Source organism: Panthera uncia, assembly GCF_023721935.1.
Source record: "Panthera uncia isolate 11264 chromosome A1 unlocalized genomic scaffold, Puncia_PCG_1.0 HiC_scaffold_16, whole genome shotgun sequence".
NCBI lineage: Eukaryota > Metazoa > Chordata > Mammalia > Carnivora > Felidae > Panthera > Panthera uncia.
Window position 1 is genome coordinate 13,133,040 of NW_026057576.1, and position 24,517 is coordinate 13,157,556.

At 38.6% G+C, this 24,517-nt stretch overlaps 1 long non-coding RNA gene across 1 annotated transcript in view; it reads right to left on the reverse strand.

Moving 5' to 3' along the window:
* Positions 1-24,517, reverse strand: part of LOC125933703 (uncharacterized) — an 89,584-nt gene that overhangs the window by 26,607 nt on the left and 38,460 nt on the right. Inside the window, exon 2 of the long non-coding RNA XR_007461077.1 lies at positions 22,950-23,045. This is a non-coding gene — a long non-coding RNA (uncharacterized LOC125933703). The remainder of the gene's footprint in view (positions 1-22,949; positions 23,046-24,517) is intronic.

A 24,517-nucleotide genomic window follows, 5' to 3' on the forward strand; every position in this document is an offset into this window, starting at 1 on the left:
AACCCTGAGATCATGACCTGAGCTGAAATCAAGAGTCAGATGCTTAAGCGATCCAGCCGCCCACGCACCCTGTGGAGAGTTGGGTTCAAATTCTTGAGCCGGCACTTGCTAATGTTTCCTTATGTGAAAAATGGGGATAATCTTTACCTTTTTGAAATGATTCACACAAAAGTGTACTTGCCACAGAGTAAAAATTTAGCACAAATTAGTTTTGTCATTTTTTTCTTATTTGCAGACTAACATAAAGGAGCAAGAAGACTTTAACAGTAGGATATAGGTATGTAAGATATCAAAACCTCACATAAGAAAGAATGTATTTTCATATTTAAAATAAACTAAGGCTGATGTCCTACGATAATGTCAATACCTTATACTTCACACCACATTAAAATTTGTTCTGTCATCTCATTTTAGTCACCAAATAAGTCTGTGAGGGAAGTAGGACAAGTATTCTTATCCCTTGTTAAAGATGCAGAAACTGGGGCATGCTGAGGTTAGGGAACAGCCCATCCTCAGTTGTTAGCAGTGGAGGCTGGGTTTGAACTGGTTGCTGGAGTTCAGTGCTTTGTTTAGGAGCCCGTAATATGCAGATAAAAGCTATGCAGTCTCAGTAGCACATCTAGAACAATGTTAAGTGGAAATTATTTGGTACTTACTCTTCAATTTTTAGAAATGAATACTTTAGTTTAAGTTTCATTCAGCTGCATTTCATACCCCCCTACAACAACTAATTCTCTGGTATCGAATCCTCCTTGCCTGTGAGACTAATCAAGTGCTTTCCTTTAAAGTTGAGGAGACCTGAAAGTAGAGAAATTTAGTATCCTAGCAGCAGGATCTGAGCCCCAGTGATGGTGTGCAGAAAACAATATATTTATCCAAGGATGACACAGCAACCAGAGAGAGGAAGCTTGGTTTAAAACATCCAGAAGAAAGGATTTCTAGCGAAACGAAACTGCAGATGGAGACAGCTATCAACCCAAGCTGAAGTACTCCTAGATTACTACTACTGCTATTACTAGATATGTGTCTACTAGATACATATAGATACCTAGGTACGGAAATTTATATCTAGGCAGAGGCAGCAGTAATAAGACTACCAACAACAGTTAATGGCAGAACGCGGGGCAAGTTAATTTCACCGTACTCTCCATCCCCCGAAAAAGACACAAAGGAACACAAATCCATGGTTTGTGGTTTTTTGTGTGTTTTAAAAAATGAGACCCAAATGAATAACCTGGAAGATCAAGTGGAAGCCATTACTGAAAAACTTCCATTCAAAGGGCTAGAAATTATGAGAGAAAGCATGAGACTGGCTGGACAGACCTAGGAGACATGATGCAAAAATGACAGAGATTCCAGGAAAAAAGTTACAGACTGATGAGAGATGGTAATTATGCACAGAAAAGAAAACTGATGGCCCTGAGCTGATGGAAGATAACAGATCGGAAGGGCTTGCGGAGTTCCAAGCAGGATGCACATTTAACATACTCAAGTAAAATTTCTGAACTTAAGAGAAGCTAAAAACAAAGTATAAGAGAGCCTTGAATTCTCATCTCCACATAACAGAGGAACTCAGAAAATAATAGATTACTATCACCTAATCTAGAGAGAAAGGGAAAGTAACCCAAGAATCCTAAAGTCCCTCAAGATACAACTTAGCAGGAGATTATAGGAAAGATATTTTCCAAAAAGCAGGAATTCAGATAACTCCCACTGAAAAGAATAATGGAAATATACCTACAACCAAACCACAAATTAATAAGAGGAAAGACCTCAAGAAAAGGAAAGATGAAGATAAAAGGGAACAGCAGTGATTTTAACCTCGCAACATGCATACTTAAATTTAAATGGATAATAATGGGGAGTGTTTAATATACCCTAAATAAGGATTCTAAAAAAAACCAAAACAAAACAGTTATGCTGCAAGTGAAAACCTAACAGTTTGGAAAGTAAAATTTATCGCAACAAAACCAAGGAGGTGGGGTGGTAGTGATGAAAGGGGTAAGGTAAAAGTTTTCTGCCTGTTCCATTTATATGGGGGAGACTGGCATGAGAAAAGTAAAAACATTCTAAAATGCCTGTTGGATTGGGGCAAAAGTCTTGTGGTAATTGGAGGAAATAATTTCTTATTCTCATACAATAATATACAAATAGGCATTTGTGAGTGTTGAGAGATGTATAACTACTAGCTGAATGGAAAACTTCAGGAGAACTTCTAAATTAATGCAAGGGACAGGGGTGAGAAGGCAATTAATAGTAACATCACCAAGTCACCAAAAAATAAGGAAAAGGAATAAAGAAATCTTAGAATAAATTAACAGTTACCACAGTGAGATAAAAGAATAAAGTATGATAATGATATGATATAAAAATCTGTAGAAAAATATAAAACATGAATTGAGAGGCAAAAATTCTTATTAAAATATTAACAAATAGACTTCAGCATTGTACCAAAAGAAAACAATTCCCTATGATAAAGTAGTATTTACTCTATGATATCAAGAATTGTTCAAAATCATGTTTGAGCCTTGTGTCAGACTCTGTGCTGACAGCACAGAGCCTGCTTCAAAGACTTTATCTACCTCTCTCTGCCCCTTCCCTCCCCTCTCTCTCAAAAATAGACAGTAAAAAAAGAACGAATTGGTTAACCAAGAGATTAAAGAAGAAATAAAAAATTACATGGAGACCAATGAAAATGAAAACATTATAGTCCAAAACCTTTGGGATGCAACAAAGGCGGTCAAAGGAGGGAAATATATAGCAATCCAGGCCTTCCTGAGGAAGGAAGAAATGTCTCAAATACACAACCCATCCTTACATCTAAAGGATCTGGAAAAAGAACAGCAAATAATCCCCAAACCAGCAGAAGAAGTAAATAATAGATTAGAGCAGAAATGAATGATATTGAAATTAAAAAAAAAATAGAACAGATCAACAAAATTAGGAGCTGGTTCTTTGAAAGAATTAACAGAATTGATGAACCCCTAGCCAGACCTATCAAAAAGAAAAAGAAAATGACCCAAATACATAAAATCATGAATGAAAGAGGACAGATCACAACCAACACTGCAGAAATACAATTATAAGAGAATATTATCATCAATTATATGCCAAAAAATAGTGTAATGTGGAAGAAATGGATAAATTCCTAGAAACATATAAACTACCAAAACTGAAACAGGAAGAAATGGGAAATTTGAACAGACCCATAACCAGCAAAGAAATTGAATCAATAATCAAAAATCTGCCAACAAACAAGAGTCCCGGGCTTCCCAGGGGAATCCTACCAGACATAATAGAAGAGTTAATTTAAAGAACAGTCAAACTGTTCCAAAAAATAGAAATGGAAGGAATGTGTCCAAACTCATTCTATAAAGCCAGCGTTACCTTGATTCCAAAGACAGACAAAGACCCCACTAAAAAAGGAGAAATGCAGGCATCCAAGAAATACATGGATGCAAAAATTGTCAACGAGATACTACCAAATTGAATTCAACAATACATTAAAAGAATACATTATTCACCATTATCAAGTGGGATTTATTCCTGGGCTGTAGGGGTGGTTCAATATCCACGACTCAATCAATGTGATACACCACATTAATAAAAGAAAGGATAAGCATCACAGGATCCTCTCAGTACATGCAGAAAAAGCATTTGACAAAATGCAACATTCTTTCTTGATAAAAACCCTCAAGAAAGCAGGGATAGAAGGAACATACCTCAACACCATAAAGGCCATATATGAAAGACCTAAAGCTAATTTCATCTTCAATGGGGAAAAACTGAGAGCTTTCTCCCTAAGGTTAGAAACATGACAGGGATGTCCACTCTCAAATACTGTTGTTCAACATAGTACTGGAAGTCCTAGCTTCAGCAATCAGACAACAACAACAACAACAACAACAACAACAACAAAATAAAAGGCATACAAATTGCAAGGAAGAAGTCAAACTTTCACTCTTCGCAGACTATGTGATAGTCCACATGAAAAACCCAAAAGACTCCACCAAAAAATTGCTAGAACTGATACACGAATTCAGCAAAGTCACAGGATATAAAATCAATGCACAGAAATCTGTTGTATTTCTTATACATCAATAATGAAGCAGCAGAAAGAGAAATCAAGGAATATAGAAAAGACTCCGAACAGCCAAAGTAATGTTGAAAAAGAAAAGCAAAGCTGGAGGCATCACGATTCTGGACTTCAAGTTGTATTACAAAACTGTAATCATCAAGACAGTATGGTACTGGCACAAAAACAGACACATAGATCAATGGAACAGGATAGAGAACCCACAAATGGACCCACCGATGTATGGCCAACTAATCTTCAACAAAGCAGGAAAGAATATCCAGTGGAAAAAAAATCTCTTCAGCAAATGGTGTTGAGCAAACTGCACAGCAATATGCAGAAGAATTAATCCGGACCACTTTCTTACACCATACACAAAAATAAACTCAAAATGGATGAAAAAGCTAAATGTGAGACAGGAAACCATCAAAACCCTAGAGGAGAAAACAGGCAACAACCACTTTGACCTCAGCTGCAGCAACTTCTTACTTGACATGTCTCCAGAGGCAAGGGAAACAAAAGCAAAATTAAACAATTGGTACCTCATCAAGATAAAAACCTTTTGCACAGTGAAGGGAACAATCAGCAAAACTAAAAGGCAACAGATGGAATGGGAGAAGATATTTGCAAATGACCTATCAGATAAAGGGTTAGTATCTAGAATCTATAAAGAACTTATCAAACTCAACACCCAAAAAACAAGTAATCCAGTGAAATGGGGAAAAGAATAGACAATTTTCCAGAGAAGACTTCCAGACGGCTAACAAACACATGAAAAGATGCCCAACATCACTCATCATCAGGGAAATACAAGTCAAAACCACGATGAGATACGACCCCACGCCTGTCACAATGGCTAAAATTAACTCAGTATACGACAAATATTGGAGACGATGCAGAGAAGGGTGAACACTTTTGCGCTGCCGGTAGGAATGCAAACTGGTACAGCCACTCTGGAAAACAATATGGAGGTTCCTCAAAAAATTAAAAAAAGAACTACCCTAAAACCCAGCAATTACACTACTAGATATTTATCCAAAGGATACAAAAATGCTGATTTGAAGGGGCACTTGCACCCCAATGTTTATAGCAGTGCTATCAACAATAGCCAAACTAGGGAAAGAGCCCAAATGTCCATGGATTGATGAATGGATAAAGTAGATGTGACATATATACACACAATGGAATATTACTCGGTGATCAAAAATAAAATCTTGTCATTTGCAACAACGTGGATGGAACCAGAGTGTATTATGCTAAGCAAAATAAGTCAGTCAAAGAAAGACAAATATATGATTTCACACATTTGTAGAATTTAAGAAACAAAACAGATGTAAACAGAAGGGAAGAAAAAATAAAATAAAATAAAAACAGAGAGGGAGGCAAACCATATGAGACTCAAATACAGAGAACAAGCTGGTTACTGGAGGAGGGTGGGTGGGGGGATGGGTTATATGGGTGACGGGCATTGAGGAGGACTCTTGTTGAGATGAGCACTAGGTGTTGTACGGAAGTGATGAATTACTGAATTCTACTCCTGAAACCAATAGTACATTGTGTGTTGACGAACTTGAATTAAAAAATAATAATAATAAAACAAATAAATAAATAAAGACAGCAAAGACGAATTAATGTCCAAAAATAATGAGGAAAGTCATTTATAAGGAAAATGAAGACGAGGATTTGCCTAACTGGATATAAAAATATATAATAAAGCCACTGTAATTAAATAGTATAGTATTGACACAGAAATGGATAAATACATCAGTGGAATAGAAGAAAAAATCCTAAAATACATACTAACATGTTGGAGATTTTAATCTGTTATAAAGATAGTGTTTCAATTTTGTGAAAAAGGTATAGCTTAAACAATGAATAATGTCGCATTTATTATCCATATGAAAGAAATAAAGTAAGACCCCTATCTCATACAATCCTGAAGCAGAATTCTAAATTGGATAAAAAACTTACATGTAAAAATAATAACTCTTTTATAAAAAGGAAAATTCAGGGCTGGGAAGACTTTAAACCAAGTAGAAAGCCCAAAGCTCCAAAGCTCTAAAAGTAAAGACAGATATATTTAACTAAGTGTGATGGTGACTTCTTTGTGTCAACTTGACCAATGCCCAGATAGCTAGTAAACCATTATTTCTGGATGTGTCTGTGAGGATGTTTCCAGAAGAGATTAGCATTTGAATCCAGTAGACTAACCGAAGACCTGCCCTCACCAATGTGGGTGGACATGAGCCAATACTTGAGGGTGAGAATAAAACAAAATGTCAGAGGAAGGGTGAACTCTTTGTTCTTGACCTGGCATGTTCATCTTTTACAGCCTTTAGACATTGGACCTCCTAGCTTTTCGGCTCAAACTCCATTACACCACTGGCTTTCCTGCAGACAGTAGATCATGGGACTTCTCATCCTCCATAACATGTGAGTTGATTCCTGTAAGAAATCTGATCTTGTCTCTATCTATCTATCTATCTATCTATCTATCTATCTATCTCTTCATCCTATTGGTGCTGTGTCTTGGGGAAATCCTGCACATATATAACAGATTAATATCTTCATTTAACAAAGATCTCACAGAAATTTGTAAAAACATAAAAGGGAAGCAATAAGAATAGACAATTCTCAGAAAGGCAAATTAAATCATTAGTATGCACATGAAAGGAGGTTTAACCTCCATAGAAGTCAGGGAAATATAACTTAACCAACAATCACGTAATTAACAATAATTTAAAATGATGATGATATCTGCTGTTGTTAGGGATCCCACAAAAAGTTACCTTCAAACAAATTGGTAAAAATACAAATTGTTATACTATTTGGGGAAAACAACTGGTATGTCTATTAAAATTTAAAATACACATGTGTTAGGTCCAGCAGCAGCAATCCTAGAAAACAAAAATTTCCAGCATATATAAGAATTGATGTTTATGTAACACTGTTTTAGTGGCAAAGATGGGAACAAAGAAAGATCCAACCATTCAGGAATAGCTGAACAACTTGCAGTGCATCTACAATACAGAATACTGTGCAAACCATTGAAAGAATGACTTAGATCTTCACTAATTGATTGGAGGGATGCCCAATATATATAGTCAAATGAGGAAAGCATGGTGAAACTACATATAATAGAAATGTATCATTAAGAAATGATATCATATCTTAAAATGAAAATGACTCTCCGAAAACCCTGGTGTGTATATATATATATATATATATATAGAGAGAGAGAGAGAGAGAGAGAGAGAGAGAGGGAGAGAGAGAGAGAGAGAGAGAACGTTTATGTATTTCTTACAGTTCCTCTAGCCTCTGCACATGATATTCCCTGCTTGGAATACACTTCCCTCCAATTCTCTCATTCCCATGCCCACAGTCAGGCTACTTTCTCAGGAAGGCTTCCCTAGTCCCCAAGTTGAGGTTATATCCCCCTCTTATTTGCCTCCTTACGTCCTCTCCCTAAATCACAGATCTCCTGACATGTTATAATAATTATTTAAATTATTTATCTTTCCCACTAAGGTATGCTTGTACAAACAGGGACTGTCTACCTTTTTCACTCCCAGCTTCTGGCATAGCTTCTAACATGTACTAGGGGCTCGAAGCTCAACCAATACTGACTGAATGATCTCAAGGATATAGTCAACATCATTTACTTCATATGTATCTTCCTCTACTTCTCGAGATTGGAGTCTAGAGTCTATTGCAGGGACTATTTATTGAGTGAGTATATGAATAGATGACAGGAGGTATCATAGTTATGATACAAGAAACATCTAGATACTACCTACAGTAGACTTAGATAATATTCAAGTTGTAGGCACTTATGGTGTATAAGACAATAGGAGGACTTGTAAGGACTGGGATGCATCATACTTACTTAAGTCTGACTTGAGACAAATTTATTATATCATTTTTCCTCTGTAAATCACTTGAGTGTTGAGGGATGAATATACTTAGAACTAGAGCTATTACTGAAGACACAGGTTTACACAACCCTATATAGCCTGTGACAACCCATCCCCACCGCCATCTGAAGTTGCTTAGAGAAGTCATGGACAATGGACCCAAATCTGTCTAATTTTATTCTCTTTCTTAAATTTGAACTTGGGAATCTGAGAGACTGTGGGGCCAAAGAACATACAAAATCATGGCCAAGCCATTGCTGTAGCAGGACGAAGCCAATGACAAACATACCTTGAGAGAACAGAAGTGCCCATGCATAACACAAAGAAGCAGATAAATGGAGCAAGCGTGCAGGGATGACAGATTATTTAGTACCATAGAGATGGAGAGAGCAGCCTCATTTATCTATCTATCCATTCAAATATTTGCTGAACCTACTAGGATCTCTGTTACCATAGATGTGGAGGATTCAACAGCAAATGAGACAATAAAAGTCTATGCTTTCATGGGGCTTGAAGTCCTACAGAAAGGACTGATAGAAAGTGATTATGATGAAGTTTCACAAATGTTATGATAGGCAAAGTTCAGGATGCTATGGGAACATAAAACTGGGGAACCCAACCTGATCTAGCCCTAGGTCAGACTTTCCAGATCCAGTCCTTTTGTGGCCCAGTTGTATCTTATTTCGTGCCTTTTGATACCTGTGAGATTCCTCTTTATCTCTTCAAGAATAAGATCTATTTTCATTTGAACCAGCATACTAAATATCTGATACATTTTGTTCCCCCCATAATCTTTCAAATGCTGTCATTTTAGGAACTGTCCTTTCTTCTCCAGGTGATACAGGATCATTTTGTGGGGACTGATAGAATTGAGAGGGTCTGTCTTGGGATCTCAGGCACAAAAATCCTGATAAGGTGGGAGCTGCTGGGACCATTCTTGCCACACTTGGAAAGGGCTTGCCTGAGCATGAAGACACCACAGAGGATAGCAGAGCCAAGAGGCTCTGAAAGAGACAAAGATTCCTGATGACATCTTTTTAAGAGTCTCTAAGTCTTTCTAGCTACACGGGCCAATAAATTCGTTTGTTTCTAAAATTAAACGAGTTGCTCTCCGTCATAACTAAAAGCATCCTCATTAATACAGATATTCTGAATAAATTTCTGTTCCATGCACCCATCATCCGTGACCAACATAGTTTAGTAGGTTTGGGGATGGGGAGGACAAAATTGACTTGTCCTTGTCCTATCTTCCCCTGCTGTTCCCCAGGTTGTAATAACTCATTTGTATAATACTTTATGTGACAGTTCCTCACATGGTTTCCTCTGGCCCTCCTGCTATTTCTGTGAAGCGGGTATTATTATCCCCATTTTGTAGTGGTGTTCCAAGGCTGATTAGCTACAAAGTGACTGGTTTGGTATCTGCAATGTCATTCTGGCACCACTCCACATTCCTCTACTCTGATTCCTGCTCCCTCTGAATCCTGTCCCCCATGCCAGTGCCACCGTCATCAGCCTCTAGCTCCAGCCCTAGTCCCTCAAGTTACCAAATGGAAAATGCTCCCAGGAAAATTAAGAATTTAATTATCTTTCTTGAAGAATCAGAATCACAGCATAAATTTTATTGCTCAGCTAGAGTTTAATTTTAACATGCAAATTTTTGATAAGTTAATACCATAATCAGATTTTTCAAGAACCTTAAATCATGCCAAATTTTTCTTTTTTTTTGATGCAGTGGATAAATGCATATTTTTTGAAATTTGGCAAAAATATCTGGAAATAGTTACAGCAACAACACACATAGGTATCCATCAAATGATAGAAATACCATTTCTATCCAGATTCTTTCTTCTCTTAAATATACCAGAGTCCTCAGCAAAAAATAAAACAGAAAACTGCAGCTATGTACTTTTTAAATTAAAAATATCCTGTACTTCTATGAGATTGGTCCTTAAAGCTATAGGATACAGGGGACAGAAATAATTTTGTGCTCCATACCCTAAAATATACCAAAGAAATAATAAATTTGGATTGAAACATTTAAAATACTATTTATTTTAATATTTCACTGATGATTAAATTTATGTTAACATTCACCACACTTTATTTTCTTGACAACCTAATAAAACTAACCTATCTCTTTTAAACTCCATTATATTTTTGGTCACTCAGAATTCCATTTGGGATACAGTCTTGTTTTTTTGTGTCCATCTTTGAGGAATGATACCACCAGTTTTGTACCTGCCAGCCCTCCACTAAGTCACCTGCTAAAATAAGCCAGAGGCCATCACCACTCAATACATTTTTTTTTTTTTTTACCACTCAATACATTTTTACTTCAATGAGCTATTAACTAAAGCTTTATTTTAAAGTAGAAGTATTGCCAGGGCGCCTGGGTGGCTCAGTCGGTCGAAAGTCCGACTTTGGCTCAGGTCATGATCTCACAGCTTGTGAGTTCGACCCCCACGTCAGGCTCTGTGCTGACAGCTTGGAGCCTGGAGCCTGCTTCGGATTCTGTGCCTTCCTCTCTCTCTGCTGCAACCCACTCACGTTCTGTCTCTGTCTCTCTCAAAAATAAATAAACATTAGGGGCGCCTGGGTGGCGCAGTCGGTTAAGCGTCCGACTTCAGCCAGGTCACGATCTCGCGGTCCGTGAGTTCGAGCCCCGCGTCAGGCTCTGGGCTGATGGCTCGGAGCCTGGAGCCTGTTTCCGATTCTGTGTCTCCCTCTCTCTCTGCCCCTCCCCCGTTCATGCTCTGTCTCTCTCTGTCCCAAAAATAAATTAAAAACGTTGAAAAAAAAGTTTTTAAAAAAATAAATAAATAAACATTAAAAAAAATTAAAGTAGAAGTATTACCATTTGTTGCCTGGAAGGTGGACTGGTATCATTTATCAAGTCTTAACATTTGTGTTCATGAACCAGAATTTCTTCATTAAAATATTAGTATAGGAAGCGAAAGAAACAATTCTAGAATTTTTTTTCCAAGGCCATTCAGAAACCCTATTTTTTTGGTTCTTATAAGATAAATCTATTTAAGAATTTTTCTGAACTTCTATCTCACACAAAGATTAAGCATGAAATAATATACCGAGACAGTAGACTCAATTCTGTGTGCAAAGTAACTGTCTATGCAATATGATATTGAAGATTCCCCATCTCTCAAAATTGAAATCACTTAATCTTGCTGAGAGCAGGCACTTTTGTACCTCCTTGCGTTATCACTGTCAACTGATAACAACAGCTAATCTGGTCACGGATTAACAAATCAGATATCCTATTAGCATGGAACACTAAAGGAATGGAACAGAGAATCAATGAGTTTCGATAGAAAAGTAGAAGAGACAGGAAGAAAGTTCAGGAGCTTTGGGGCAGCCAGGGAGCCTCAGGAAAGTTCTGCGACACTAGACCTCTGTGAGGAGGAATGGGCTCCAAGGAGTGAGTATTAGAAGGACCTAAAGAGAAACCCACAAGAAATTTCACCGGCTTCACATTTTAGACCATATAATTCTATTTAGTGGCATTTTCAAAATGTATATCAGGCTCAAGAAGACATTGAAAACAGACCCTGGAACTAAGGGGGGTGGGGGGTGTGATTATTCCCTTAATTAAGCTCATGGAGATAGCTGGCTGACTACGGCAATGAAATGTAATTTATTCTTTTCTCCATTCTCTCATATGCACACTCTGCTGCACCTTACTGAACAAGCTAAAAATTCAAGAAATAAATACATTCATTAATGATTTAGTATAACCCAAAAGGAGAGGAAAGCTGCCAGAGTCACTCCGCAGATCTCCCGCTTTGCCAGAAATGATTACTGTGGTGCAGGACTGACAGCATGAACCCGCCTGTGGGGGGCCAGGCTCCCGGGGCTGTGGCTGCTGTTGGCAGCTGCTGCTGTTGGAGTCATGCTGGAGGAGCTGCCTCTCTGGCCTTAGAATTGGCACACCCCTGGTGACTGAGAAAAGAGACACTTCAATGTATTCATGTTAAGGGTTCTTCCTTCTTCCCCTTCATTATGCGGCAAGGGACGTTCTAGTAAAATTCAAGACATCAGCTTAGAATATGTTAATGCTCATAAATTAAATTGCTCACAGAAGGTGATCAATTTTTAATGTTTACACTCAAGATGTTCTTTTTAATTAACACTTAGCTACATTTGTACTCTCGGTTCACCTCAGAAAATGTCTGAACTTGCAGAGAACTGCAATAAGTTGTAAGACATCAAACTGCAGTAATTTTCAAAGCTGCACCCTTCGACTAAAGAAAAAGGGCTGAGGTTCAGAGGATTGACAGCATAAAGAGACCTAACTTACTCTTCGGAAGTAGTGGGAAGCTGCTCGGTGTGCATAGGTATTTTTGGAAAGTCACCTATATTCCTCATATTGAGGTGGAAATTGCCCATCCGTAAAACCCAATGATACGTTCTGAGGCACATATGTGAAAACAAAAAGTGACTTCCAAATTTAATGAGCAAAAGCTCATTAATTAAGAATCCACTGATTTATACTTCATGTTAATTGATCACTTGTTAGGCATATACGACTATAAAAAGCAGATTGTTTGCTAGCTGCGTAACCTTTAGAAATTCATCTACTCATCAGTAAAGATGGGAATAATACCTACATGATGGTTTCTTATGAAATAACCCATGTGAAGTGCTTACCAGTGCCTTGTGTAGATTAGATACTAAATAAATATTCGTTTCTTTCCTGTGTATAATACCATGCTTATTTACATTGTGCTTCTTAGTACTTTCTCTTTAAACGTGGGAATTAGAGTGTGTCAGAAAATACATATCTATCTCACTGTGGGGAATATTGCTCCTGGTAGTCTGGGGTCCTGCCCCAAGAGAGGGACAATTCAGGGAAGCAGACCCAGGGCTTTGAAGTATTCAGCAAAGGGAAAAAGTATTATGTGTCATTTAAAGAAAACCTAGTCTCAGTAAAAACAGAAATTCGTGGGCCGTGAGGGTCAGAATGGCTTTTATGGTGGTGGCAATGCCAATTCTATAGGAAAGGAGAGCAGAAGAGTATAAAGAGAATAAAAGAATAATTTTTAAAAAATATAGCGGAGTCTTCTCATCCTTACATTCTCTCTGAATTGCAATTTTTTAAGGATCTGTAAGAGTATCTCTCCTGGAGAGATTTCCATGTTTGTCCTAGTTTTCTGGGGGAGGAAATTTCAGGCTTTGAGAAGATAGTAACAAAGAAGAATTGGCACCAAAAAGGGTGGGTGGGGCCAAGACGTATTTTGCAGACTGATGAAAGTGTGATTTTTGGCAAAATGGATGGAAATTGTCATCTTTGCATATGCTCAAACGAGCTGTTGGGTTGGTAAGATACTAAATTATAAATGTATAATTTTTACTACTGGTGCACTAACCTGTCTAGGAAGTTCTCGAGATATATATTTTGGATAAACATCCTAACGTGTGAGTTTCTTCATCTACAAATAGCTACTGCCTATATATTCCAAATATTCACACAAGTCTTACTTTCAGATATCTGTGGAAACTCTTGGTATGTGACTTACTCACATTATTATTTAAACCCATAAAAAATCAGTGATGCACTAGACAGGACAATAAGACTATACACCCTCATCATACTTAAAACCAGAGCTGTGACAGAGCTTCCTGAGTCACTATTTCTGGGATAGCCACTCTAATGTGCCACGAGTTGAACTAGCAAAAGTCTTCTAAGCTAGCCAGAATTACTCTACTTGTATTTTACCCAATTTCCCCCAAACTTTCTAAGTACTCCAATGTTAAAAAAACATTCTTAGAACAAAGGGCACCTGGGTGGCTCAGTCGATTAAGCATCTGACTCTTGGTTTTCACCCAGGTCATGATCTCACGATCATGTAAAGTCTCACTTTGTAAAGTGAGATCTCACTCACTTTGTAAAGTCAAGCCCTGTGTCGGACTCTGTGCTGACAGTGAGAAACCTGCTTGGGATTCTCTCTCTCCCTCTCCCTCTGCCCCTCCCCCATTCTCTCTCAAAATAAATAAATCAACTTAACTAAAGTCTTTATAAAAAAATTCTTACAGCATAACAGAATATAGCTATCTGAAGTTCTATTTTCTGAAGTAGATGGTTCGAGAGTGGTAAGAAAGTAAGGCACACACACACACACACACAAAAAGACTTCAGTGACTTTTTTGGAAGCCTGCCAATATATTTTAAATCTGGATATTTGTGGCAGGATGATACCTTACAAACCAGGATCTTAGGCCAGTAAAAATTCTTTTGGCTTAGAACTTTTAGAGGTTCACCCAGTCTGAATTAACATCCAACATTCCTTGAAATTTTTGTTTTTTATTTTGTTAAGCTATTTCAGATTTACTTTCTACCACGTTTGAGTCACTAAAAACCAAACTGGATAGCTACACTATCTAACCCCTAGAGGAACAGGAGCTGAAAGGTAAAATAAGAACCTTGATCAATGCTTTGTAACATTGCTGCACAATAGATTCAGCTAAGTAGCTTTCAAAAACATACAATACCCATGTCCCACACAGGTTATGTCCTCGTATTAGTAATTTTAACAACTCTACCCAGCTGAGTTTAATGCTCAGACAGAATTAAAAAACACTGCTTCTGCTACAGTCTTTTTTTTTTTTTTTTTAGGATAGAAAAGAGCCCTTCAAAGGGCTTTGTCCACCACTGTTCCCTGCATATGAAAGTGGTCAATAACTGTTAGATTCTCAACTGTTTCAACTCACCAGGGGTTGGAAAACTTTTTATGTAATAGGTCAGATAGTAAATGTCTCAGGTTTTGCAGGCTGTAAGGTCTCTACCACAACTACTTAACTCTGCTGGTCTCCACCTCCACGACTGGATCCTGGCACTCTAGTGCATAACCAGCCATAGACCAGAGGAGACATATGGACCTGGCTGCATCCCAGTAAAACTTTATTTACAGAAACAGGTGGCAGGATGGATTTGGCTCGCTGGCTACTGGCCATAGTTTGCCAAACCCTGCAGTATATCACTTCACGATTCAACTCTTGCAGCCTTTTGCAATTTTACTGTTGTAGCTTTATTTCATAGATTTAAATTATTTGTGATTATAAAAATATTGCCATGGACTAGATAACTAAGCAACTATTATACACGATTATTAAAGAAATTGCATAAATAAGAATGACCAAAATAATAACCTCTGCACTTTTTATCACATTACCATCTCTATGATGTCGGTTATTAGTGAACTTCATTACATTTTATCTAGGCTGGCTAATATAACTTTGTAAACGATGCCTACTAGGTACAAAGTGATTCAATAGGAATTCCCTAGTGCTACTACTAGAAGAAAAGAACTGTGTAATTGTTTCTATAGAAAGTAGCATCATGGTTAATGGTAGGAAATACTTGGTACATACAGGGTCCTTTTCCTTTCCAGGAAGGACATTGCCTATCAGTTATAGGTAAGCCTAGATGTGGGCTGGCAATGTTTCCTGATACTGTTAGTAGACAAAATGAAATCTATGTGACATTCTTAGCCCAATAGGAGATGTTTTTTCCAGCGTAGACAATAAGCAGGAAATTATTCTCCCCTCCAAGGGTATGAACACCTTTCCCATCACAACAGAGAAGGCTGTGCTGATCTTGCAAAGGGGACAGAGGACCACGTGGTCATGTTAGAGATGCAGAGAACTGCAGCAAGCCACATCTGAACCAAAGCATATAGCTGGCATTTCACACAGCCATGGGATGAGAGCAAAGATTCCCATAGAAATCAATTGATAAAAATTCTGTAATTAAAGACCATAATTTGGGCTCATGCAAAAGGAAATAGTAAAAATCTTTCTATCATTTATATGAAATAAAGCCTGAAGCAGAGATTTTTGGGCAACTGATAGGGGACTAGAGAAATGTGGAACACACAAAAAGTGATCCACATTGGACCACAACTTTTTCCTCAGCCACACTCTCATGGCGCTAGGACCCTGGGCAACCTTGGTTCTCCTCCATGTGGCCTCTCATCCTCCAGTATACTGGACCAGTTTCCTTGCATGGTGGTCTTTGGAAATATTCTAAGACAGCAAAACCCAAAGCTGCAAGGCTTTTGAGGCCTAAGATCCAGACTTTGCAAACCACTTTACCCACATTCTACTGATCAAAGCAAGATTCAAGGATTAGGAAAAGAGACTCTACTTCTTGAGAAGCAGCTCTACAAAACATTGAGGACATCTTTTCCATCTGCCGCTCCCGGTGGAGTTGTAGCTTTATTTAATACATTCGTCTGTTCCTTCATCAAACCCTGAGTTAAGCTCTTCGAATTATTATGGATAGCAGACCCAGATGGCCTCTCTGACACCATCTAAAGATTCTGACTCCCACAGTGGCCAAAATGGATAAGAAGTTGGCTTACTAAAATTCTGTCACAGAAGCTGACTTCTGTCTAAGAGTGCATCTCATATAATTACCCCCACTTCATACTTGATTTTGTAGAACCCTAATATTAAAAGAAAATAAAGGATTTTAGATCTCATTTAATTCCAGAGTAAGCAAGATTTCAATTCAGAAAAAAAAATGTAACTTTTATTCTATTAAAATAAGAGATAGAGGGGTGCCCGGGTGGCTCAGTCGGTTAAGCAGCCGACTTGGGCTCAGGTCATAATCTCACGGTCCGTGAGTTCGAGCCCCGTGTCGGGCTCTGTGCTGACAGCTCAGAGCCTGGAGCCTGTTTCAGATTCTGTGTCTCCCTCTCTCTGACCCTCCCCCATTCATGCTCTGTCTCTCTCTGTCTCAAAAATAAATAAACGTTAAAAATAAATAAATAAATAAATAAATAAAATAAGAGGCCCATGGGGGAAAATTATATTTTTCTACAACTATGCTATTTGTTTTTTGGGGCTTTTGGGGGGAACAATACACTGCAGTATTTTTTGCTCACTGAAGGTTTACTATCTGGTTATAATTAAGAAGAAGCAAAGTGAGCCAGGCCACATGACCAATTCCCTGATTTTCTATATGAGAAAATAGAAACAGGGAAGCTAAGGGTTTCACACAAGGTCACAGAGTCAGCTAATGGCTGAACTGATGCCATAAGACAAAGCTTGCCACTTTCAAAACATTTTTCCAGTTACTTGGATTCAGGAAAAGTATACTAGTGTTAATTTTTAAGCCTTGCTGCCCTGGCAAGATCAGGGATCAGCACTTTTTTTTTTTTTTCTGTAAAGACCAGGTAATAATTATTTTAGGCTTTTCAGGCCATAAAGCCTTTTGTCATAACTAGCCAATTATGACACAATTAATACATTAAAAGATGAAATTCCTGTTACCTAATAAAACTTTATAAAAAAAAAAAAAACAGGCAGCAGGCCAGGTTTGGCCCATGGGCCATAGTTTGTCAACCCCTGTGCCTGATTTAAAGTTTAAACTACTGGGATGCCTGGGTGGCTAAGTCAGTTAAGCATCCCACTCTTGATTTCAGCTCAGGTCATGTTCTCACAGTTTGTGAGTCCAAGCCCCATGTCTTGCTCTGCACCAACAGCACACAGCCTGCTTGGAAATCTCTCTCTCTCTCTCTCTCTCTCCCTCTCTCTCTCTCTCTCTCTCTCTCTCTCTGCCCCTTCCCTGCTTATGCTCTCTCTCTCTCTCTCCAAAATAAATAAATAAACTTAAAAAAAATGAAGTTTAGACTATTAAGACTCACTCCCATTCTTCACCCCTTCCTACATTCATACTCTTGTCATGTCTTCATTGTAGGAGGGTTTATAAGCCCTTTACTTTGAGCTTGAATGTATATTGTGGGTTAAACTGTGGCCTCTCTCCTGCCCCAACAAAAAAATTCATGTGTTGAAGTTCTAACTCCCAATATATCAGAATGTGACTTTATTTGGAGATAGGGTCTTTAAAGAGGTAATCAAGTTAAAATGATTGGGTGAGCCCTAATCTAATATGATTAGTATCCTTATAAAAAGGGGAAATTTGAAGACAGACATGTGAACAAGGAGAACACTTTGTGAGTAGAAAGATGGCTTTCTGCAAGCCAAGGACAGAGGCCTGGAACAAACTTTTCCCTCACGGCCTTCAGAAGGAATCAACCCAAGCCAACACCTTGATTTGGCACTTTTGGCCTCCAGAACTGCGAGAAAATAAACTGCCATTGTTTTAAGATGCCTAGTCTCTGATACTTTGTTACAGAAGCCCTAGAAACTAATATCCCATGTTACTTGCTCTGACCAGTGACGCATGGCTGCAAGTAGGTGTGAGCCAGTCCCCAGTTTAGACTTTAAAAAACTTCACACCTTTCCACTTGCCTTCTCATGGCTCTTCCACTGATATGTGAAAAATATGCTCCGAAGCTGTCCTGCTGGTATAAGGAGCATGAAAGACACTTGAAGCAGAGCCACTCCAGCCAAGCCCAACCTCCAGCTGACCTGCAGATACAGGCAACGATAAGTTATCTTTGTTAAGCCACTGAGTCATAGTTAATTGATTCAAAGTTTAAATTAAACATTAGACAAATTCTCCCAAATAAGACTGTTAATACCCAATACAAGACTATGACTTTTCTTTCCTACCTGTGTTTTGCTGATTCCATGGAAAATTTAAGTCAACAACTCAAAACATTTCTCACCCCCTTCACACCCACACCCATTCCTTTTCTCCTCTGGGGAAAATAGCAATGAAAGAGCACTTGAATGGGTTAAGAATCTACTTGCCTGATTTCTTTGAACTCAAGGGAGCAAAATTGCCCTGTAGACCCAGTCTTAATATTGGCAGCTACAAAGTTTACACCTCCTGGGGCGCCTGGGTGGCTCAGTTGATTAAGCATCTGACTTTGGCTCCGGTCATGATCTCTTGGTCCTTGAGTTTGAGCCCCACTCGTACTTTCAGTCTTCAGAACGTTGCCTAACCCTTTTGGTCTTAGTTTTTGCTGAATAGGATGAAATTAGACTAATCGGTGTGTTAGTTTTCTAGGGTAGCGTGGTACCACAACTTGGGTGGCCTAACACAACACAAACGGATTGTCTCACAGTTCAGAAGTTTGGAAGTGCAAAATCAAGGTGTCGGCAGAGCCGTGCTCCTTCTGAAACTCTTAGAGATTCACTCTTGGGGTCTTTTGGCTTGCAGCTGCTTCAATCTCTGCCTCTATCTTCATGGAGCTGCCTTCTCCCATGGATCTCTCTCCCCTTCTTGGAAGGACACCAGTCATGTAGGATGAAGGGTCCACTACTGCAGCAGAACCTCATCTGATCTTTTATACAGAAGAATCAACCAGAAAATAGTTTAAAACAGAATGGCTGGGGCACCTGGGTGGCTCAGTCGGTTGAGCGTCCGACTTTGGCTCAGGTCATGATCTCACAGCTCTCAAGTTCGAGCCCCGTGTCAGGCTCTGTGCTGACAGCTCAGAGCCTGGAGCCTGCTTCGGATTCTGTGTCTCCCTCTCTCTCTGCCCCTAACCCACTCACATTCTGTCTCTGTCTCTCTCAAAAATAAATAAACATTTAACAACAACAACAAAACAGAACTGTCTTGTTGAAGAAACAGTAGGCAGCCCCTAAACCTGTCCATTCACCACCAGTTCCCCTTTCGAAACTCACATCTCCAGTGGCACCTCAGAAAGCCTGAATCATAGTCTGTAAAATCACTGGCCTATGTAAACTCTGGCTTTGTATGAGTTTTCTCAGAAATATAAAATATTCTAGAAGAGTAAATTTTCTCTCAATAATTGTGTTCAGTAAACTTTTCCTATCAGAAAATCAAATTTCATGCCCCTAAAAACAGTTACTCTATAAGTGATTAATTTTTTTCTAAGAAACCACATTATCTTCAGTTAATTTTTTTTCATCTAGTTTCTACATATACCTGTTTGATTTAACTGTGCAGAAAGAGTTAACCTAGCAGGCTTGGGATATTTAAACACCGCACCTCCCAAAGAAATAACTGGTCCCTGACCAGTTCCTGAGAGATGATGTCTAAGTCCTTGAAATATCCCGCCCGACAAAAGTGTCTGTATGGCTACAGCCTTGGCATTTGCTACACAATTGACGTTAATGGTGTGATTTATGGTGGGGGTCTTGCACCATGTTGAATCAGTATGACCTCTGGAGGGGCTGGAGACTGAACAGGGCCAGTCACATGGGGGCTCCATGTCTATGTGATCAACCCTGGACACGAAGATTTAGTGAACTCCCCTGCTTGCCAATACCCTGTGTGTACAGCCATACATGATAACAAGGAGAATTGAGCGCTATTTACATGACTCTACTGGCAAAGGTCAGCTGGAAGTTTATTCCAGGACTCTCCTCGACTCCACTCTATGAGCCGTTTGCCTTTGTTCACTTTAATCTGTATCCTTTGCCTATAGTGAACCATAACTATGAGTATACAGGTTTTCCAGGCTTTGTGAGTCCTTCTACAAATCACTGAACATGAGAGTGGTCTTGGGGACCCCTGAAGACATAACTCTTTAAGCAAATATATCTCATTGGAAAATGTAAGGCTGTAATTAGTAACTTCTCTGCAGAATATATATGTGTGATAATTTGACAGTGCTGTGCTATACATTACATTTGTTTGTGTGTAACATGTATGTGAAAAGTTCCCAAGCCGCACGTAAGTGGTCACTGAAACCGGTGAGAGCTCAGGCCAGGCCCCGCATTCTTATAAAAGGATATCAACATCACTACTGGCTCATCCTATCTTTACAGGGTGTGATCTGTCCTTAACCAGTCACACAGAGAACTTGTCCTCCAAGCTCTTGCAAAACCAGAATGATGGCTGAAGCATTTACTAGCAATAAGACTGGAAGAAAATCCCATAACCTCTGATCCTTAGTCTCCTGTTTGTAAGCAGAAAAACAGTAAATAATCACACTGAATTATTGTCAAGCTTAACAAAGATAAGGTACATGTGACTGAATAAAAATAACAGAGGATGGCTCTTTGCCACTAACCTTGCTAAAGAGGGTCTTGTCTTTCTATCACATTTTCTTTCCCTTCCTTGTCTTCCAAGGAGGATTCTGCCTTTGCCAGGTTCATTATTTGGAATTTGATGTGCAGAATCAGAAAAGAGGGAAAAGATAGAAAGAGAAGAGTAAGACTAAGGCTGGGGAGTAAGTTTTTCAGGAAGACTTTTGGAAAGATAGGTCTGACAGGTGCTGCAGAAGGGAAGAAAGTGGATGGGTGATAGAGGGTTTTTTTAAAGGAGTGTTGAATCTTCTTCAAAATACTTGCAGATCACAGGTATAAACCTGAGAAAGCTCAGTTTGCTGCCCAAGTCAAATAAAAACTGTAGAAATGATACAGAAGACTGCTTGAAGAATAGATGTCCAACCTTTCTGTCAGAACATATAAAACTTCATAATCTGGTACTTGTCTCATTCCTCAGAAATTCTTTCACTGAGTTCCACTTGAGCTGTATGTCCTTAACTCATATCATGGGGATAATAGACTCAAAACTGTATTGTACCTGGGGACATTTTTCAAACGTGATGTCATACTCCAGAAACTTCCCTCAGAACCTAGTACCAGAAAGATTTGTTTCTCTAAAGATCTAATCTGTTTCTCCTTTCTGACACTGATAAGCACATCATTATGGCTATCCTTACGATCAGAGTCAAATTTCTAGTCCAATTTTTACAATGTCCTAACCTCTAATATTTATTTGCATTTGAACTGCTTTCATCATCCTTGCATGAATGACCAAATCATGCTGTTGGGAACAGAGAAGGATAATACCACCAGAACAGGAAGAGTTTGAGGTTGTTAGGAGAAGACATGGAAGTTAACAGACTTCCTTTATGTGTGTGTGGGAGAGGACATCAGTGGAAATAGCCTTAAGACAGGCAAAAGTAAATCAACATGCATTTAGGAGCTCCAATAAGCCAACAAGAATAGGGGAGTTTGATGGAGCTTTAAGAGTCAAGCTAAATGAAAGAAGCTTCTTATGAAACTTGACCCAGCTTAAAAGATCCAAGCAATAAAAACAAGCACAGTGTTATGGTTTTAGGATCTATGCAAAGAATTCAGTTCATAATCAGGTGGCTGCAAAGTGCACAGTTTTGATTTTTAAATACCAGTGGATTGAACCTTGGAGTCCCCCTGGAAAAGACTAAGTGTGCTTAAGGATTTAGAGAGGTTTAACCAGCTGGGGGTGAAAAAGTTTGCAACTGAACAATCTAGGCAGTTATGTTAAGTACTGTGCCATGCAGAGTACCCATAATTTATCTCTGTGATTATAATATCAACCCTAGAACTTGATTTTAAAAAAGAATCTTCTTGAACCTTATAGACTCCAGGAGGCAACACAACGGGACTTTTCTTTGAAGGTCTTTTTGGTGGTTTCATGAACAAAGTTCAGCATGTTTGTGTCAGACACATAGAATCACACCCAAGACGAACCTTACAAATCACCTAGCCCTACTCCCTCATTCTACAGGTTTAAAACTAAAATTCACAAAGGCCAGAATCAGGCAGTTCAGCTAATGGCAAAAAGCTGAGGCCTTTGGATTCCAGCACAAATCCCCTGTTCTGTGAGAACAACATCAGTCTATATTCTGCCCAAAATGTTACCAATGAAGCTCTACAGATAAATTTGAAGCTATTTCTGGCTCAGAAACAAAGACTTACAGTTCTACTCTTCCTCATAGGGTACAACAGGTCACATTTGCCTTATTGTCTTATAAATTATTCCTATTTTAACTCTTCTAGCTTTCAGATTCTAGTACAATTTGCATATTCCATAAAATTCCCAAGTGACTTTACTGAGCATATGCGTTGACAATGTAGACAAATTTCATCTTATTACTTGTTACTACATGTCTTTCTTTATGAATCTCCTCTGTCTTTTATGACTCAAGACTTCCTTTCTAAATCTCTCTGGACCAATATGCCTCTATTTTCACTAAGGTTGGTTAGCTCTTTCAAATTCAAAAATACAACCTGTAAGTATAAGTCTTTTCTTCAGCAGGATAGTCATACTTTGTAGTTTCTTGGTAACTTACAATTTTCCTTCAGCGTCCTTCATCCCAGGATATTTGGAGAAAGTCTTATTTGTCCTTATTTTCATTCCATAAGTATCTCTGCTTCCTATGGAGCATCTTCAAGTTCAAGGAAAGAAACAAAACAGAACCAAAGTTGTATTAAAGTACAGCAGGTACATTTTCAGGATCATTATGGATCCTTGGTTTGCTTAGAAATTCTGCGCACTCTAGGGGCACCTGGGTGGCTCAGTTGGTTAAGCGTCTGACTTCAGCTCAGGTCATGATCTCATGGCTTGTGAGTTCGAGCCCCGTGTCGGGCTCTGTGCTGACAGCTCAGAGCCTGGAGCCTCTTCAGATCCTGTGTCTTCTCTCTCTCTCTGCCCCTCCCCCACTCACATTCTGTCTCTCTCTGTCTCTCAAAAATAAATAAACATTAAAAAAATAAAAATTAAAAAAAAAGAAATTCTGTGCACTCTTATGTTTTTTAATAACACAAAGTCATCATTATCATATTTTCTATTTTTCCTATGGTCCTATGACCTATTATTTTTCTTTATGTTTTACAAATGGGACTTTTTGCTGTATCCCATATAACTGACACAGAAGCAAGTTCACGAAGAATGATAAATATTTTTTGCAATGACGTGTTAGTCAAAGCAAGCAGTTAATTTTGTCAGACAAACTCTAAAACTATGGGAGACATTGTGCAATAATTAAATTCACATAGACTTAGATGAACTCAAATCTGCAAACTCTGAGAAAACACAGAGCAGTGAGTAGGAATTCCTCAGAATGGCTCTTATCTCTTCCACTTAGTAGGTTCTCTCTATGAACTACACTAACAATTTTTTTAAGTTTATTTATTTTTGAGAGAGACAGAGAGAGAGAAGGGGAGGGGCAGAGAAAGACAGGGAGAGAGAGAATCCCAGGCAGGCTCCACACCATCAGCATGGAGCCTGATGTGGGACTCGAACCCATGAACTGTCAGATCATGACCTGAGATGCAACCAAGAGTGGGACCCTTAACCAACTGAGCCACGCAGACACCACTCTATGAACTTTTATTATAACATATAAAACTATTAGATTCAATTTTTCATTTCAATCCCTCACTCTCTAGATTAGTTACCATTTGGAATTCACTAAAACTAAAATTTGGAATATTCCTTTATCATCAAAAGGTTTCTACATCTGCTACCACCTATTAAATCCCTTCACAAGCCTTCGAAAAGATCAAACTCATCATTAGGGTAAATATCAAGGGCATGATTTTAAGGCATCTTCAGAATTTCTTCCTGGAGCATTTCAGGGACACTTGCCTCAGGGAAACATGTTCTGACGTCCAGCCAGAGTAGCCACAACCCAAATAGTCCTGGAGTTATTTTAGTGCTCTGTGATATTTTCATCCCTATGTTTTGTCCTCCTTTCCTGTAGTATCACTTTCAGGATTATACTTCATACATAAAGAATGAAATAGGAAAGTGACAAGGAAAAATAAATATTAAAAGAGTAGGACCAAAAAGGTGGTCAAAAGCTTGTTGCTTACTTATTTTTCTACTCAGAAAACATCTTTTTCTCTCTATATATGT